General features: G+C 36.1%; 1 long non-coding RNA gene across 1 annotated transcript in view; it reads left to right on the top strand.

Moving 5' to 3' along the window:
• The window catches only part of LOC147917524 (uncharacterized), a 69,859-nt gene that overhangs the window by 34,285 nt on the left and 17,318 nt on the right, over positions 1 to 18,256 (top strand). The window lies entirely within an intron of this gene.

Here is an 18,256-nt window from a genome sequence, read left to right as displayed (position 1 = left end):
TGTAAATATCTATGCACCCAACATAGGAGGACCTAAATATATAAAGCAATTATTAACAGACCTAAAAGGAGAAATAGACAGTAGCACAATAATAGTAGGAGACTTGAACACTCGACTTACACCAATGGATAGATCATCCAAACAGAAGATCACTAAGGAAACATTGGCCTTAGATGACACGCTAGACCAGATGGACTTAGTTGATATGTACAGAACATTCCATCCAAAAACCAAAGAATACACATTCTTTTCAAATGCACATGGAACATTCTCCAGGATTGATCACATATTAGGCCACAAAACAAGTCTCAATAAATTTAAGAAGATTGAAATAACACCAAGCATCTTTTCTGACCACAACGGTATGAAACAAGAAATCAACTACAGGAAGAAAATCAGAAAAGCCGCAAATATGTGGAGATTAAACAAAATGCTACTGAACAACAATTGGGTCAATGAAGAAATCAAAGAAGAAAAAAAAATACCTGGAGACAAAGGAAAATGAAAATACAACATGCTAGAATTTATGGGATACAGCAAAAGCGGTTCTAAGAGGGAAGTTTATAGCAGTACAGGCCTACCTCAACAAACAAGGAAAATCTCAAGTAAAAAACAATCTAACAATGCACCTAAAGGAATGGGAAAAAGAAGAACAAACAGAGGCCAAAATCCATAGAAGGAGGGAAATCATAAAAATCAGAGCAGAAATAAATGAAATAGAGACTAAAAAAACAACAGAAAAAATCAACGAAACCAAGAACTGGTTATTTGAAAAGATGAACAAAATTGACAAACCCTTGGCTAGACTCATTGTGAAAAAAAGAGAGAAGACTCAAATAAATAAAATCAGAAATGAAAGAAGAGAAATTACAATGGACGCCTCAGAAATACAAAAGATTATAAGAGAAATTATGAAAACCTATATGCCAACAAATAGGATAATTTAGAAGAAATGGATAAATTCTTAGAATCATACAACGTTCCAAAACTGAATCAAGAAGAAATAGAGAATTTGAATAGTCCAATCACCAGTAAGGAGATCAAAACAGTAATCAAAAACCTCCCCAAAACTAAAAGTCCAGGAACAGACAGCTTCCCTGGTGAATTCTACCAAACATTCAAAGAACACTTATTGCTTATCCTTCTCAAACTCTTCCAAAATATTGAAGAGGAGGAGAAACTTCCTAACTCATTCTATGAAGCCAACATTACCCTGATACCAAAATCAAACAAGGACAATACAAAAAAAGAAAATTACAGGCCAATATCACTGATGAACATCAATGCAAAAATCCTCAACAAAGTACTAGCAAATCGAATATAACAATACATTAAAAAGATCAGACACTATGATCAAGTGGGATTTATTCCAGGATCCAGGGATGGTTCAACATCCACAAATCAATCAACATGATACACCACATGAATAAAATGAAGAATAAAAATCACATGATCATCTCAGTAGATGCAGAGAAAGCATTTGACAAGATACAGCATCCATTTATGATAAAAACTCTGAAAAAATGGATATTGAAGGAAAGTACCTCAACATAATAAAGGCCATATATGACAAACCCACAGCTAATATCATCCTCAATTGTGAAAAATTGAAAGCTATCCCTCTAAGAACAGGAACCAGACAAGGACGCCCACTTTCACCACTCCTATTTAACATAGCATTGGAAGTACTAACCAGAGTAATCATGCAAGAAAAAGAAATAAAAGGGATCCAAATTGGAAGGAAGAAGTGAAACTGTCACTATTTACAGATGTCCTGATTTTATACATAGAAAATCCTAAAGAATCCACCAAAAAACTTTTAGAAATAATAAATGAATATGGCAAAGGCAGGATACAAATTCAATATGCAAAAACAATTGTTTCTATACACTAACAATGAAGTAGCAGAAAGAGAAATTAAGAATACAATCCCATTTACAATTGCAACAAAAAGAATAAAATACCTAAGAATAAACTTAACCAAAGAGGTGAAAGATCTGTACACTGAAAACTATAAAACATTGTTGAAAGATATTGAAGAAGACACAAAGAAGTGGAAAGATATTCTGTGCTCTTGGGTTGGAAGAATTAACATAGTGAAAATGTCCATACTTCCTAAAGCAATCTATAGATTCAATGCAATCCCTATCAAAGTCCCAGCAACATTTTTCACAGAAATAGAACAAAGAATCCTAAAATTTATATGGAACAACAAAAGACCCCGAATAGCCAAAGGAATCCGAGAAAAGAGAACAAAGCTGGAGGTATCACAGTCCCTGATTTCAAAATATACTACAAAGCTATAGCAACCAAAACAGCATGGTACTGGCACAAAAACAGACACACAGATCAATGGAACAGAATCAAGAGCCCAGAAGTAAACCCACACATCTATGGATGGCTAATTTTCAACAAGAAAGCCAAGAAAATACAATGGAGAAAGGAAAATCTCTTCAACAAATGGTGTTGGGAAAACTGGACAGCCACATGCAAAAGAATGAAAGTAGACCATTATCTTACACCATATACAAAAATTAACTCAAAATGGATTAAAGACTTGAATGTAAGACCTGCTGAAACCATAAAACTTCTAAAAGAAAACATAGGCAGTATGCTCTTTGACAATTGGTCTTAGCAACATATTTTCAAGTACCATGTCTGACTGGGAAAGGGAAACAATATAAAAAATAAACAAATGAAACTACATCAAACTAAAAACCTTCTGCACAGCAGAGGAAACCATCAACAGAATGAAAAGACAACCTAACAATTGGGAGAAGATATTTGCAAACCATATATCTGACAAGGGGTTAACATCCAAAATATATAAAGAACTCACACATCTCAACAACAAAAAACTAACAACCCAATTAAACAATATGCAAAATATCTGAACAGACATTTCCTCAAAGAAGATATATAGATGGCCAATAGGCACATGAAAAGATGTTCAACCTCATTAACTATCAGGGAAATGCAAATCAAAACTACAATGAGATATCACTTGATGCCTGTCAGAATGGCTATAATTAACAAGACAGGAAACAACAAGTGTTGGAGAGGATGTGGAGAGAAGGGAACTCTCATACACTGCTGGTGGGAGTGCAAACTGGTGCAGCCACTATGGAAAACAGTATGGAGATTCCTCAAAAAATTAAGAATAGGACTACCATATAATCCAACAATTCCACTGTTGGGTATTTATCCAAAGAACATAAAAACATGAATGCGTAAAGATACATGCACCCCTACGTTCATTGCAGTATTATTCACAATAGCCAAGACTTGGAAGCAACCTAGGTACGCATCAAGGGATGAATGGATAAAGGAGATGTGGTATATATACACAATGGAATAGTACTCCTCCATAACAAATGATGAATTCCAGCCATTTGTGACAACATGGATGGATCTTGGAGGGTATTATGCTAAGCAAAATAAGTCAGAGGGAGAAAGTCCAATACTGTACGATCTCACTCATAAATAGAAGATAAAAGCCTCAACAGACAATCACATAGAGACAGAGATTGGCTTGGTGGTTGCCAGAAGGGTAACAGGGAGGAAGGAGGGCAAAAGGGATGATTAGGCATGTGTGTGGGTATGAAGTGTAATTAGTCTTTGGGTGGTGAACATGATGTAATCTACACAGAAATTGAAATATAATGATGTACCCCTGAAATTTACATAATCTTATAAGCCAATGTTATCTCAATAAAAAAAAAATACTTAATTCTATAAGTTGTGTTCAATGTAACAACAGAAAAAACCCAAAGAATATTTTATGTGGTATCCATTCCTTTGCCTTTCTTTAATCACCTAGGTATGCATCCCTAAATGATACAGTTTAGTTTTGCCTGTTTTGAAGTCTATATATGTAGAATCATATTTTTGTATTTTTTTGTACATTACATATTTGGCTCAACTATACATTTATGAGAGTCATGCATCTTCAGTTACCTTATTTACATTCTGAAATGATATTTCATTGTTTGAGTTTACCAAAAGCTGTTTAAACATTCTATCATTGTTGCCCATTGTCTTTCTCCCTAGTTTTGGCCAGTACAAACATAGCTGCTAAGAACATTCTTGTATGTGACTCCTTGTGCACAGATGCCTCTTTAGTTTGCTTCTGATTCTATTTGACATGGCCCTTATAGTCTTTGATAGCTTCCTTGATTTTTGGTATGCAAAGATGTTCCAACCCCGTTTGGTGAGTGTCCTGCCCCAGACTTGGATTCAACCATTTCTCTAAGGAGCTCTGGTTCTTCTTTAGTGAGAATGGTAAAGAAAGTGGAGCACAGTCTGGGTGCTGGAGGAACTTATTGATTCTAGGTTAGTTGTTGCCACCTGTTCAGCAGACAGAGCTAGGAAATATGTCTTTTTCTTTAAATATCAATACCCAATAAGTTTCTAATCAAATTTAGTACTACAGTGTTTTAAAATTCCATCCTACATCTATTTCACACACCTAAAATTCCTGTTCTCAACAGCACTAGTGTAATTACTAATGTTTTTATTCCACAAAACACACGTAACAACTACAGAGTAAAAATATCAACACTACAATCAGATTAAGTGTTTTTATTTGTACATATACTTTTTAATCTTCTAGTGATAATTACTGTGTTTTAGAGTCACTTGGAATGGTCGATCTCTGTGTGGTTGTAAAGGTTTTTAGTCAAAGTGCAAAGTCTGTGGCAACAGTTCCCACAAGACTTCCTCACCTTTGACACCAGCCACCAGTTCAGGGGTTCCAGGGCTACCCTCATTTCTGACCAGCTGGCTACAGATTTGAGCATTTCCAGGATCACCCTCAGGTTCAATAATTCACTAGAATGATTCACAGGACTCAAGACAGCGCTATACTTACAACTTCAGTTTTATTACTGTGAAAGGATACAAATTACAACCAGCCAAAGGGAATGACACATAAGTTGAAGTCTGGGAAGGTCCAAATGTGGAGTTTCCAGTCATTCTCTCACCATGGAGTCCTAGACAGCATTACTTCCTCCAGACTACCATGTGTGACAATACTCAAAGTGTGTCATCAACCAAGGATGTTCACCTGAGCCTTTGGCATCCAGAGTTTTTACTGGAGTTCCATCACATACGGCTCTTGTGCTTACCCTCCTGGAGGCCAGAACTGGTATGTCATGGCTCAAAGTCTCTAACATCAATCACATTGTTAGACTGATCCGTGGCCAAAGCCCCCGATAAACAAAGGCATTTTCCTGTCAGGCAGGACATTCTGGGGGCCTAGAGATCACCTCCCAGGAGTGCAGCCAGACCTCTCTTTGGGTAAATTTAATTCTTCATCATGCAATGATTTTGCCACCAACTAGATATACTGTTAGGTTTGTTTGTTTGTTTCTGTTTTTAGTTGTTAAGAATTGCTTTAAAAATAATTTAGTTTGGTTTTATATTCTTATAAAATATCGAGGGTTCCAAAGTTAAATCTACAGAATGGATATTCAGAGAAGTCTAGTGTCTATTCTTGGCCCCTTACTCTATTCCATCGCCTACAGGTAACCTTTAGTTTTATTTCTTAGTTTTTTTTCTTCAATTGCTTTTTTAAATATAAGAAAATACATAAGTGAATCTGTCTGTATTCTCCCATTTTTAGATGAACAGCAGCCCCAGAACAATTTTTTGGAAAAAATTATTCTTTCTTCACAGATTTGCAATAGCACTTCTGTTATATATCATGTTCATTGTATGTGTAGGTCTTTCTACACACACTATTCTGTACCATTAATCTATCCAACACCAATACCATGTTGTCCTAATTACTGCAGCTTTATAGTAAGACCTGATATCTGGTAGGGAAAGTCCTGACTTGTTCTTTTTCCTCAAGGGTGACTTGGCTTTTCTTGGCCCTTTGCGATACTTGATTTTATTAAATTCCTCCAAAAAGTGTTGTGATATTATCAACAGGACATTGAATTTATATATCAGTTTTGTGAGAATTGATATCCTTACAATATTGTCTTTCAGTTCATGAATATAGTATATCTGTTCACATATTTGGAGCTACTTAAGTGTCTTTCCATAAAGTTTTATAATTTTTTCCAGAATGGTGTTAAGCATCTTTTGTTAATTTTATTTCTATGCATTTCATATTTTTGATGGTATTCTAAATAGTAGCTTCCTTAAAACTTTGATTTTATTTGTGGCTGGTGTATAGAAATGACACAGATTTTTAAAATATTGATTTTATATCCAGCAAATTTGGTAAACATTTTCTCATATATTCTAACATTTTATCATAAATCTTTTTATATTTTGGAGGTACACAATCATATCATTTTTGATAACAATAATTATATCTATTTTTATACCTTTTTTTCTTGCCAATCTGCATTGGCCAAGACCTCAAGTTTTTGACTTACCTAACATCATTTCCTTGTTTTGAATCCCAAATGAATAGATTTCAATTTTTTAACATTTTAAATGATTTTTTTAGACAAGAAAATCCTCTTTTATTTCTAGGTCACTAAGAGGTTTTTCTTTTAAATCAAGAATGGATACTGAATTCTGTGATTGCCTCTACTTAAAAATCACACGCATTTTAATAGTTCATTATTTAATTTTAATTTTAATAGATTGACTAATTAATTGATTTGTTTTCTAATCTTAAATCAACCTTGCTTAAGGTTAGAATTATCTTATCTTGTGGTAATTCAGTTTGGGCCTGAGGCTACAGTCTTTTCATACTTGGTTGAATTTGTGTTGCTAACATTTAGTTGAGGATTTTTGCATCTTTTTTTATGACAGCCTTTCCAGTTCTAGCCCTATCAATATCAGGCTTTGATATCAAAATTACGCTAGCTTCATAATGTGTTAGTGGATATCCTTTTTATTTTTTCTGTTCTATGGAAGAGTTTGTATAAGATTTGAATGATTTGTTTCTAGAATGTTTGGACCTGGAGTTTTAACTGTGGGAAAAATTTTGTGAGTACTGAGAAATGAAAAAAAAAGTCATGGTTTTGTTAAAAAGGTAAAAGAAGAGGTAGGCAACCTAGAGTGTCCTCTACAAATAGAGATAATTATTCCTCCCTCTCAGAGATGTTGTAAAGTTTAAACAGGGAAACAATCTGAAAGTACCCAGCACACTTCCTGCCTTATGCATTCATTTTGCTTTCCTAGTATGTAGCTCTCTTAGCTTGTGTGGCAGCTGTGTGGTCATCGCCATATTCCTAATTGTTCTGGAATCTCAGGAGGTCAAGAAATATTGTCAGCAGTTGTGTCCACTCTCTGTTGTGTTCAGGTGTCTCACTGTTAGCCTATCTTGCCTGAGACGGTATGATCTCAAGGTCTTAGGAAATGAAGAGTCTCATCTCCTGCTAAAGACTCAGGACCCCCTGCCAGCTCAGGAGAGTCTGTTTCTATTGTGCAGTAAGAGACTCCAGTTGGAGGTGCAGTAGTCACTCTCCTTAGTGTCAATATAAAAAGACTGAGCAATGGATCCTAACTATTCCCAAGTTTCTTTTAATATGACATGTTAGTTCCAGGGTGTGTTGAAACCTGGGTTCTATTTCTGGCTCTGACACTTCTGTGTGATTCTTGGGCCAAGCATTTAACCTCTGGCAGCCTCGGTTTCCCTGTGTGGATAACATGGAGATTGGAGTTGTTACCTGAAATTTCTTCCGGGTCTGAGACTCTATGATTTCTCTGACTGAGTCGAAGTTCTGATGTACCACTACTTTGGCAGGCAGTTTGGGCTGACTTGAGCATTTTTTCTTTCTGTCCACCTTCAGTTAACTTTTTGAGCTGTTTAGCTGTTGGGTCTGCTGAGTTTCACCTCAGGGGTTGTTGTATCCCAGTAGCGAATTCCGTGATCCCTGAATTGACTGTGACTATAGAGCAATATTGGCTGAAAGCAGTATGTGGTTTTGTGTTATCATAAACAAAAAGTTCCACTTTCCTGCCTCCTTCTCTAACTTCCACTCTCTATTTTTCTGGTTGGCTCAGCAAAAATGTTCAACATTGCACATATTTTTTGCTTTGGAAATGCAGAATGAAAGACATACTATGGTAATAGCATTGGGGACAGACAGGAGGGGGCGATCGCTGGTAGAAGGAGAGGATTTCTCATCAGTGGCATGTTAGAAGCACCATCTATAAGCAGAAAATTCTGAATATTTACATCTTGAGTTCTTTTCTGATCTCACCCTTGACAGATCCATGTCATTGCAGTGGTACTGCCACTGTCAATCTCTGTCAGATTCTCTCTGTTGTACTGTGCACAGTGGGAAATTAAAAAGAGAAATGGTCATGCTATTCCTCCTCTGAGCTTAAAGAGAGAAGTATTTCCCTATTAGTCAAAAGACTCTGAATGTTAGACATCAGAGTGAGTAGCGATGTGGATGCACATGCGTGCGTGTGTGCATGTGCGTGTGTGTGTGTAACAGGCATTGCCTTCTGCAGGAGAGAGAGCACTGAACTGCTAGGAAGTCACCAGCATTTCAGGCCAGTCCTGGCTTTGTGTGAACTTAAGGAGTGCTTTCTACTCTGGGGTCCTTAGTTTCTTACCCATTTGTGATGGAATGTTGAATTAGGTAACCTCCAGACTCAGGGGGTAAGCATTTTTAATGCAATGATTTTTAACCACAAGTTAAATAATGTGAGTTATCATCTTAATTCAGTTTATAATTGCCTTTGGGCATCACAATCTCTTTGAATTTTTAATAAAATGGATATGAAAATTCTACTCATCCCACCCCAAAAGTTGCCTTGTGGTTTTGAGAATATAATACAATATTGTATTAAAAGTCTTTTTAAGATGCATTTTTATGTCTATACAGTACTTATAACATAAAGTGGGATTAAAGGGACCCGAGTGGAATTCTTGACTCTTCCACTTAGTGTAAATCTGGGGAAGTGGCTGAACTTTTCTGAGCCTCTTTTTCCTCATTTGCAAAGTGAAATAACCTCATGGGTTTGCTGTAAGAATTAGACAAAATATTTAGCACTTTGAAAAGTTCTTAGTAAGCAGAAGTACACAGCATAAATGGTAGTTATTATTATTCTCAAATAATCACATTTATATTTTCGGTAAAGAATTTGAGTCTTGGGTTTACATGACGTTTACAAGGGACTCCAGAACCACACAGTGGTTGACAAGGGACCAAGTCTCTGAGGAGCAACGTGCCTGCACTAGACATAGCTTTCTAGGCCTGCAGATGTGTGGCTTGGACATGTTATCTTCCTCATCTTGCTCTACTTTCTTACCAATCAGCTCTAACAATTTTTGTGCATCCTTCACATCCATTGACTCTAGTGCCTGCTGATTTTGGTGGCTCATAATCCAGCATCTTTGTTGAAAAATATCTCTCTTTGAGTTTTATTTAGAAGAAGTTTTGTCAGTTAAAATACAAGGGCCCAATTTTTACCCTCATATTTAAATAAAGCAAATTAGAAGTGACAGAAAATACAGATGAGAGTTTGATATAATTTCAGAGCATAGAAAGGGATGATATGTTAGCTTCTTTGTATGTGTGTTGTGGGTGGAGAAGTATGATCATTGGCTAAGACTACAAATGTGATTGAGCCTGGATATTTGTGGTTTGGCTAAGGAAGGACACCAGACTGTCACCATTCCTAAGCAAACTATTCACTCTGGCAAGTGGCCCCTCCAGAAGACACTTTTGTGTGCACTTTAATAATTGGGTATTGTCAGCCTCTTGTTTCACTGATAATAGTGGATGCTTCTATTTTTATTTCTTAGCTAGAAAATGACTTCTTATGGCATTTGAAATTATTTCTCAACTGCTAATTTTATTCCAGGAAAAAATACTTAGAAAATATTATAAAAACTACCCAAAGTAATAGGATTTTTGTGATTCATTACTGTGGACTAAGATGATTCCAGGAGTTTCAGTTGGATGCTGATTCCTTATTTCTTAAGCCTATAGGGTCCACAAAATGAGAGTGTTTACAAATCCTTAAGAATGTCGTCTTAGTTCAAAAAGAAGACTGGAAAGTAGCAATTTGGAGATAGTGTATTCTTTCTTTAAAGCTAAAAAGGTATATCAACTTAAACTTTCTAAATTCAAGTTTGAGTTGAATATTTACTTACTATTTATTAGCTTCTTGCATGTATGTATATATTCATTCATTCATTCATTTATTCCTGATTCATGCACAATGCTTTGGGATTTATAGTTTCATCGCCTGTTTGGACACAGAAGGAGTATATATCCACTTGGCAGTCATGAGCAGAACTAATACATGTGAGAATTAGAGAGTGATATAATAAATCACATTAAATCATAAATTCAGAGGAATTCAAAGAAGAGCGCTAATATTGTGTGTTGGAAGTCAGTAGGAAAGAGAAAAATGAGAAGGCTATCCATGTTCTAATGAGAGAATAATGAAAGATGCATACCTTCATACATTTAAGGGTTAATAAGAAGACCGATTTGACTAAAACAGAAGATTTAGGTTGAAGAAAAGGAGCTATGGAGTCTTATTTTCAGTGACTTTAAATGTTAGAAAAAGGGTTCTAAATGGGAGTTCTTGAAAGCTGGAGAAGAGGGGACAAAATGCTGAAAGTGGTATTTTAACAAAAGCATTATGCAGGATCAAGTGCAAGAGAATTTTGTTTTTGGCTCTCTCTCTCTCTCCTAATTTAGTTTTTAATTTCATCAAAATTATGCATGGACATAGTTTAAAGTGGCAAATATTCTACCAGGCATCTTATGAAAGATGGTAATCCTCTAGCCCTCCTTCTTCTATTCTGCTTCTTGGGGGAAAAAATGTTCCTACTTTGAACTTCAGATTTCTTTTTTGTTTACCTACCTCTAAATAACGTGCTTATAGTGCTACGTCCTGATTTTCTTGTCTTCCTATTCTTCCAGTGTAATCATTTGGAACCGTTTTTTTTCTCTCTAAGCTTTTCTCTTTGCTCTGCTGTTTTGAATTTGCAGAGATATGCCGTGGTGTGGGTCTCTTTTCATACACTGTGCCGAGCCCTCGTAAACCACTTAGGCTGGGATCACACGTACATCAGTTCTGGAAAAAGTACTGCAATTATGTATTTGATGACTTCTTCCTTCTATTTCTCTCTTCTTGGGTCTTTTTGTTATTTGAAATGTTTCTCCAATTTTCTTATTTTTCATGCCTATTTTACATGTTTTGTCCTTTTCCTCTATTTTCTGGGAGATTCCTGTGGCTTTATCTTTGATCCTTCCAATGGCTTTTTTCTCCCATTTCTGCTCTCTTGCTTTTAATTTCTAAAAGCTTTTATTTATTTTCAAACTTCCTGTTTAGACAACATCCCTTTCTTGTTTTCTAGCTGTAACATCTTTTCTTATCTATCTGAAGATACTAAAGGTAGTCTTGAAGTTCTCTTTCCCTCCATAGTTGATTTACACATGACCCTATTCTCTTTGTCTTGGTATCCAGCTTTCCCATTAGAGGTTTTTCTTAAACTTCTTAGCAGCTGGCTCAGATTTAAGAAGGAGACATTCAACATTTCAATGGGAAGTCTGAGCTCGTAGGCGAGGCTTATCCTCTGGGTCTTCACTTGAGGATCATCTGGCTGGGCTGCTTTGTTAGGTAACACCTGAGCTCAATTTCTTTAGCTCTTTCCTCTTGGGCTTCAGAAAAGAAGCCTCTTTCAATCTCATGCTTCCTGTGTGTAAGTCTGGCTCATGACATTCTCAGATCTGACAAAGGTGGGAGTCTCAATCCTCAGAATACACATTGTCTTAATCTTCCCAATTTCAGTCTGATATACCTGAAATTCTGAGTGAGTAATAATCAGCTATTGTCTCCCCCAAAGAAATCTTTAGTCCTCCCCCAGGATTAGGGAGGGCAGTGATTCAACTGCACAGAGTGATGGAGGAGATCTAGACACCTTATTTTTTCTTGGCAAAATTTTAAACCAATTCTCCCATTTTTGAGTCCACCTTCAACGCACTTCCAGAGGAACCTTGTACTGTGGAATTCTGAATGTTTTGAGAGTTCTGGAGTGTTAAGGAGGTTGCTTCCTGGCTTCCCTATTTCTGGCTAAGAATTCAGCTTTTTTATGTCTTTTATGTCATTTACATATATGTAAATGACATAAAGAGGAAACTCTTACATTTCCTTTCTAGTTTTCAACTTTTCATTGCCATTTTCTTTTAATCCAGTATCTTTGTTCTTGGGATTTATATCTTAAAAATCCCTTTAATTTTTGTGGGATTTGGAAAAGGATTGGAGGACAATATGAGTGCTAAATGTTGTACATTTACCCAGTAGTTTCCATCTGCTTTTGCTTTTGTTTTATTAGTGTAAGAATATTGGAGACAAGGAAACCAGTTAGAAAGCGATAATAGAGGTATTATGTGAAGTGAAGAGAATTTGGACCACAGTAGTAATGGTAATGGGTGTTTCAAAGGAAGATTCAATAGGACATGTTGACTGACTTAGATAGAAGAAACGAAGAAAGTAGTCAAGGGTGATACCAAGATTTTAAGCTGGGTGGCTAGAATAATGGTGGTGCCACTGTTGAAAATTATTAGAGTAGGATTGGGAACCAGATTTGAAAGAAGATAACCTGAAAGTCTATGTGTTTGTTATTTTCCAAAGTAAACATTGCTTGTATATAAAGGCAGAGATTTTTCTTCTGCTATTTTGTAGATTGGGTTCTAGCTGCAGCAACCAAAACCTTTTACAGCCAGTATAAGCAAAAAAATATTTTAATTTAATGTAGCTAATGGGGAATTAGCTACTATAAAATTACTGAAAGTACTAGAGAAGCAGACTCTGTGTTGAGTGTCCAAGAGTAACTTCTGGAACAAGACTATTGAAATGACATGCCAGGGGAGCCACTACTTCTGCTACAATCATGGATGTTGAGAATCAAAAGGAAATCATGGAAACTTGAGTTCAAGAATTCACTGCCAGAGCTATGATCCAGTGACCAGGATATTGCTGCCACCACAAATGTGTCTCGATAATTATGTGGATCCAGACATCGGAACATTTCTGTAGATATAGCTAGCATCTTTATAGGTTGTTGGTTCACAGGAGCAACAACCAAAATGTCAGCTAAGTTGTTCTTTTTAACTTCTATCTTCCAAATCTCAATAACATACAAGTGCATGTTATTAATGGAACTTAATTTCACATTTAGAAATCTAACTTCAAAAGGGAGTCTTGGAAATGTAGTTTTTAGCTTTCTAGCCTCTAAAGTAGAGGGAGATATACTGAAAGGATATTGGAATGGATGCTGAGTGTGAATTCACAATATCTAACATAATCATCCCCAGGATGATTATGGGGATAACCATGAGTACCTGGTTACTCAATGTACATAAATATTATCAAATAATAAAAAAAGAAGCAATATGATCTCACACATAATGCTACTATCCATTGTACAAGAGAAAAAGCACTTAACTTCTCACCCAAAGGGAGACTCTTGACCCATACGTTGTGAATCCGTCTCTCAGTGATGTTCATTTTCCTCTTTGTTCAACCATAATTCTACCTTGATAGTCTATAAACTAAGAAATATATTACAAATTTATACTTGTGCTATAAAAAAGCAGAAGGATGGAAAGGGAAAATTTAAATAGGTTAATATACATAAATATACATAAAAGAGAGAAAGAAAAAAGTTAGCTAATGAAGTCTATTACTGAAACTAATCATAAGACTGTAATTGATATTTAGAACTTTCCTCCTCCACTATACCTTAAATAGTCCATTTCCCCTCAGCACTTCAGCTAATTGAGTTCTTTACTGAACGAAGGATGATTCAACCTGTTCATTCTTGAGGGGATTTGACTCCTTGGTTGTCCTGCCAGTATTGCTCCAGGCTTCCAATCAATTTCACTATTGGACATAGAAGTGTTAGGGGCACTCCCAAATAATCCCTTGGATATAGGCACAAGCTTCCTTGCCTCATTGTCTATGCTATTTCCCCTTGTTGATTAAGATCAACCACCCAGTCATACGTATTAACCTACTTTTTTGCCTGTTGGTTCAGTGATAAGAGGAAATAAAAATGGCAGTCTCAATATCCAGTTCATTTTCATATCTTTCCCTTGGTGGAAACATTCTTCCCTTAGAAACTAATACCTCTAAACCAGCAGAGCTCAAAGTCGCAATAGTGGGGAGCAAAAATTTTGCAAGTAGGTCATTAGGTATAATGGTGAGAGAAATCACAAGCCTACTTCTATTTCTTAGTTCTAAAATTCATGCATTCTGGTTATGGGAGAAATGGCATCATGTATATTCACAGATTTAGAGCATATTCTAGATCGTATAGGCCAGCACCAAGCTTGTAAGTTGTCATCCTCCAGCTGGTGCCACAATTAAGTCTTCAGTTGGCCAATTGCACAATTCTGTAAGTCCAGCTTCTTCCAAATGGTGGGTACATGAAAAGACTAGTGAACCCCATGGGTGTCAACTCACCGCTTCACTTTCTTTTTCTCTGTAGTGACTTCTTTGATTACAAGGAAAGGATATTGTGATAATGAATATGGCATAAAGTAAGACCACGGTTGCTGGGCTTGTAGATGCAGGTCAAGTAGGAAAGGCAAACCCTTTCTATATACTTACAGTGAGAAGGAATTTTATCCTCTCTTTGAAGGATGAGTTCAGCGTTATCAATTAGTAGGAACTGGTGCCATATTGGAGGCTTAATATTGATTTCTGCTGTTGGAAGACAGGGTAACCATTTGTGTCTAGAAAAGCTTTGAGGAGGGTAAATCTTTGTGATTGAACATGGATATAACATCAAACCCTCCTCCCATGGCCAGTGTGTTCATGGGTGCTTTGAGCCAGCCCTTGAGTAGTTATGGGCAAAAGCCTATTGAGAGAAAGGTTTGATAAATTCTCACTAAAGGGCACTTGATCCTTTATGGTGGATGTCCTTGGAGGACAATTCTTAAAGGACACACGTATTTTCAAATTCTGGGCCAGTTTTGAGAGGTACATCCTCCTAGATGCCTTCATTCTTTCATTCAACAAATATTTTTTTTGAGAGTATGTGATGTGTCAAGCTATTCTTAACACATGGAATACAGAAGAGAGCAAAATCCTGGCTGTATGGTGCTTACCTCATCAGTGCTCTAATCTTGTTCTTCCAGTTCTTGATTGTACAGGCAAACTGTTAACTCCGGACCAGAAATCAATACAGATCTATCAATATATATCCCTACCTCTCTGGTCATATTTCTTTCTAGGCTAAGTGGACAATTTGATATGCCTCTCAAATTTCTGTCCATTGGAGATTTCCCTTCTGCACCCCTCAGTGGGGTTTTAATGCTGCCAATATCTATTTAATTTATAAATTATGTGCAGAAATTGGCTGATTAGCTCAGTGGATAAGATCCCAGAGCTGATTTGAGCACAAGATGGGGGCTCTGGTTCCTTAGGGGCATATCACATGTTTTTGCCATTGATCACAAAGGGAATCATGAAAGAGTGTGTGAGTAGATTAGCACATACCCATCAACACACATTCATACACACATACACCATCCCAATGGTCACTTTATACTGATGATCAGTTTTGTAACTTCATTTCTACATATGAAGTGATATAGTGGAAAGGGCACTAAACTGAGTCAGAGGCTTAGCTCATGTTTGATTTCGCCATATACTTGCTAAGAAAATCACTTAACACATGATCCTTTGTTTCCTCTCCTATAAAGTAAAGATTGTAACATTTGACCTAAATTTCTCCCAGGATCATTGTGAGTTTAAGATATGAAAATGCTATGATATGTGTTACATAATATATGGAAAATACATATGTACAAAGATGTTTGTAAAAACATTATTGCCTAAACATCAAATAATGGGGGGATAATTAAATAAATATAGAGGAATAATTATGTTTTTAAATACATTTAATAACTTGGGGAATTTGTCATTAAGAATTGTTATATGAAAATTTAGCCAATAAAATTGAATTATGAGCCAAAGTATGAACAGAATAAATGTCATAAATTTTTAACAATGGGTTTTGAAGGACTATTGAGTTAAAGAATGAGTGATGTTTGTTTTCTTTCTATATATGTATATAGTTAGATAAAAGTCATTTAAAATAAAATTTCAGTGCAATTTGGTTCTTCAGTGGAAGTAACAGATTTATTAATGTACTGTGGAAGGTATATCTATAATTAACAAAAAAAGTGAGAAAAATCGTACATTGAGCTTATTTTCCTGCTATGTTTAGAAAGAAGACTCTCTTAATGATTAATTACAGAAGATAGAAAAGAATAATTAAATTAAACCAAGCTTTCTCTCTCTACTTTCATTCTATGGAGTTGTGTCTTTTAGGTTGCATTCTCTGTATTGGGCATGCTGAGCAAGCACACACATAATTCTCATGTGTAGGCAAAACACAAGAGATGATGAAAAAGCCCAAGACGGTTACTAGGGGTGGGGCAGGATGATCTTACATAATGCCTTCTGTGGTCCTGAGATGCTGGTGGTGATATCTGAGCTGTTTCTCCTCCCTGAATCATCTTGTTCCTATAAGGCCGATATAACATGATGTGCCATTTTATGAAATCTCTCAAATGTTTTGGATGTGTAATTTTGAACTGAAGTGAATCCTTTCATTTACTCTTGGAAAAATATAATTTCCTATTTAGTCTTTTTAAAAGGAGTAATTAGAAAGCTTTGCAAAAGCAAATTTTACCAAACATTAAAAAAAAAAAGTGAAGCGCAATTTTCATGGACTGAGAACAAAGAAACTCAAAAGACATAGAAGATAATTTATTAACCAATTGATTTAACACACCTCACGCAGAGGTAAGGCATTTAGCACAATTTTCTTGGGGTTTTTATTGAATTTATGTTTAAAACTGAAACCTTCATCAGACTCAACACTAAGGCTGGATATGTCTGTCCCAGATTTTCACCGTAGACAATTAAAACAGGAGTTACTTTCTATACTTACTGATTACCCCCTCAGAATGGGAGAGGCTGCATTTACAGTAACTAGAGGAAGACAAAGATATGTTTGCTGGATTTACCAAGGTTTATGAAAGGCTAAAATACTATTTATGCTTCTACACATATTATGCTGTCAACAGAAATATGCAGACTTGCAAATCCCACATCTAAACTTGATTCTTAGTAGTTCATATCTTTCTATGTTAATAGCATAGTAGTGTTATGGATTTAGTCCAACAAATCAAGTGTTTCATTATGTTTCACTCTTGCTACCCTTGGACAGAGTTGTGTTATGTTAATAAGGTTTTGGGAACAAGATTATCACAGTGCCTTAGAAACTGTTTTCAAAGTACTGGCTGAACCACGGAGATCTTGTCTTGAGAACATGTCATAAAATTGTTAAAATGATTGCTGTAAATTATTGGGGACTGTCATAAAGAATGTGGCATATTGGGATGTTGAAACAAAATGGAAAGCAAAACAATGTCAAAGTTTCCAAGGAAGCACTGAAATAGATTTTGCTGGCTTGATGTGAAAGGATAGGAGGATTGGGACAGGCCCTTGAAACAGCCATGTGGTATAGTTGTGGAATCTCGTCCTAAGGAAATAATTCAAAAGAGAGAGAGAAAAGACTATCTTCATGTAAATGTTTCTTGTAGCTTTATTTATATTAGCAAAAATATAATATTCTTTATTAAATCTTAACCTGGTTCTAACTAACTGTCTGCTCTGTCTGACCTTTATTTGAATGTCTCCCAGGCACCTAATGTCCCCTAATACCCCAGCCAATGATGTTTAAGACTAAATAATCGTTAGTGAAAATGTCCCTCCTCACTGCTCCCTAAACTATGTTTTACACATTTCCTGTTCCAGGAAAATGGGTTCATCGTTGATTCCACCAGTCACCTGCCAAATGGACTCAAGTCTGCCTTCACAGTGTTAACTCTTTTCCATGCATCCCCACAGTGTTCTAGTTTACTGCCTTCTCTTATTTTTTTCACCCTTTTACAATAACCTCCTAACCTGCTTCCTTGCCTTCAGGGTTCCAGCCCTTCCCACTTCCCCTTCTCCAACCTCAACCTCAACTATCCTCTACATATTGCCACAAGTTCTTAGATCCCATCCTTAACTGATATTAAATTCTATATGCCTACAAAATAAACTGCAAATTCCTTAGCACTGGGATATTGGAATAAACATCTCAATGAGCTCTACCATCCTTTATTCCCCAACCTAGCCCTCATCAACCTTTTGAACTCTATGGTTCCATGCATCCAGACCCTGCACAAAACTGAATGTGCCTAACACTCGAGCCTCACCCCCATAACATTTCCTTAAAGGTCCATCTTTTCCT

The sequence above is a fragment of the Ceratotherium simum genome, chromosome 3, assembly GCF_057802395.1.
Source record: "Ceratotherium simum simum isolate JZ-2026a chromosome 3, ASM5780239v1, whole genome shotgun sequence".
Taxonomy (NCBI): domain Eukaryota; kingdom Metazoa; phylum Chordata; class Mammalia; order Perissodactyla; family Rhinocerotidae; genus Ceratotherium; species Ceratotherium simum.
The sequence above is the reverse complement of the archived record's forward strand: the minus strand, read 5'-3'. Positions and strand labels throughout refer to the sequence as shown.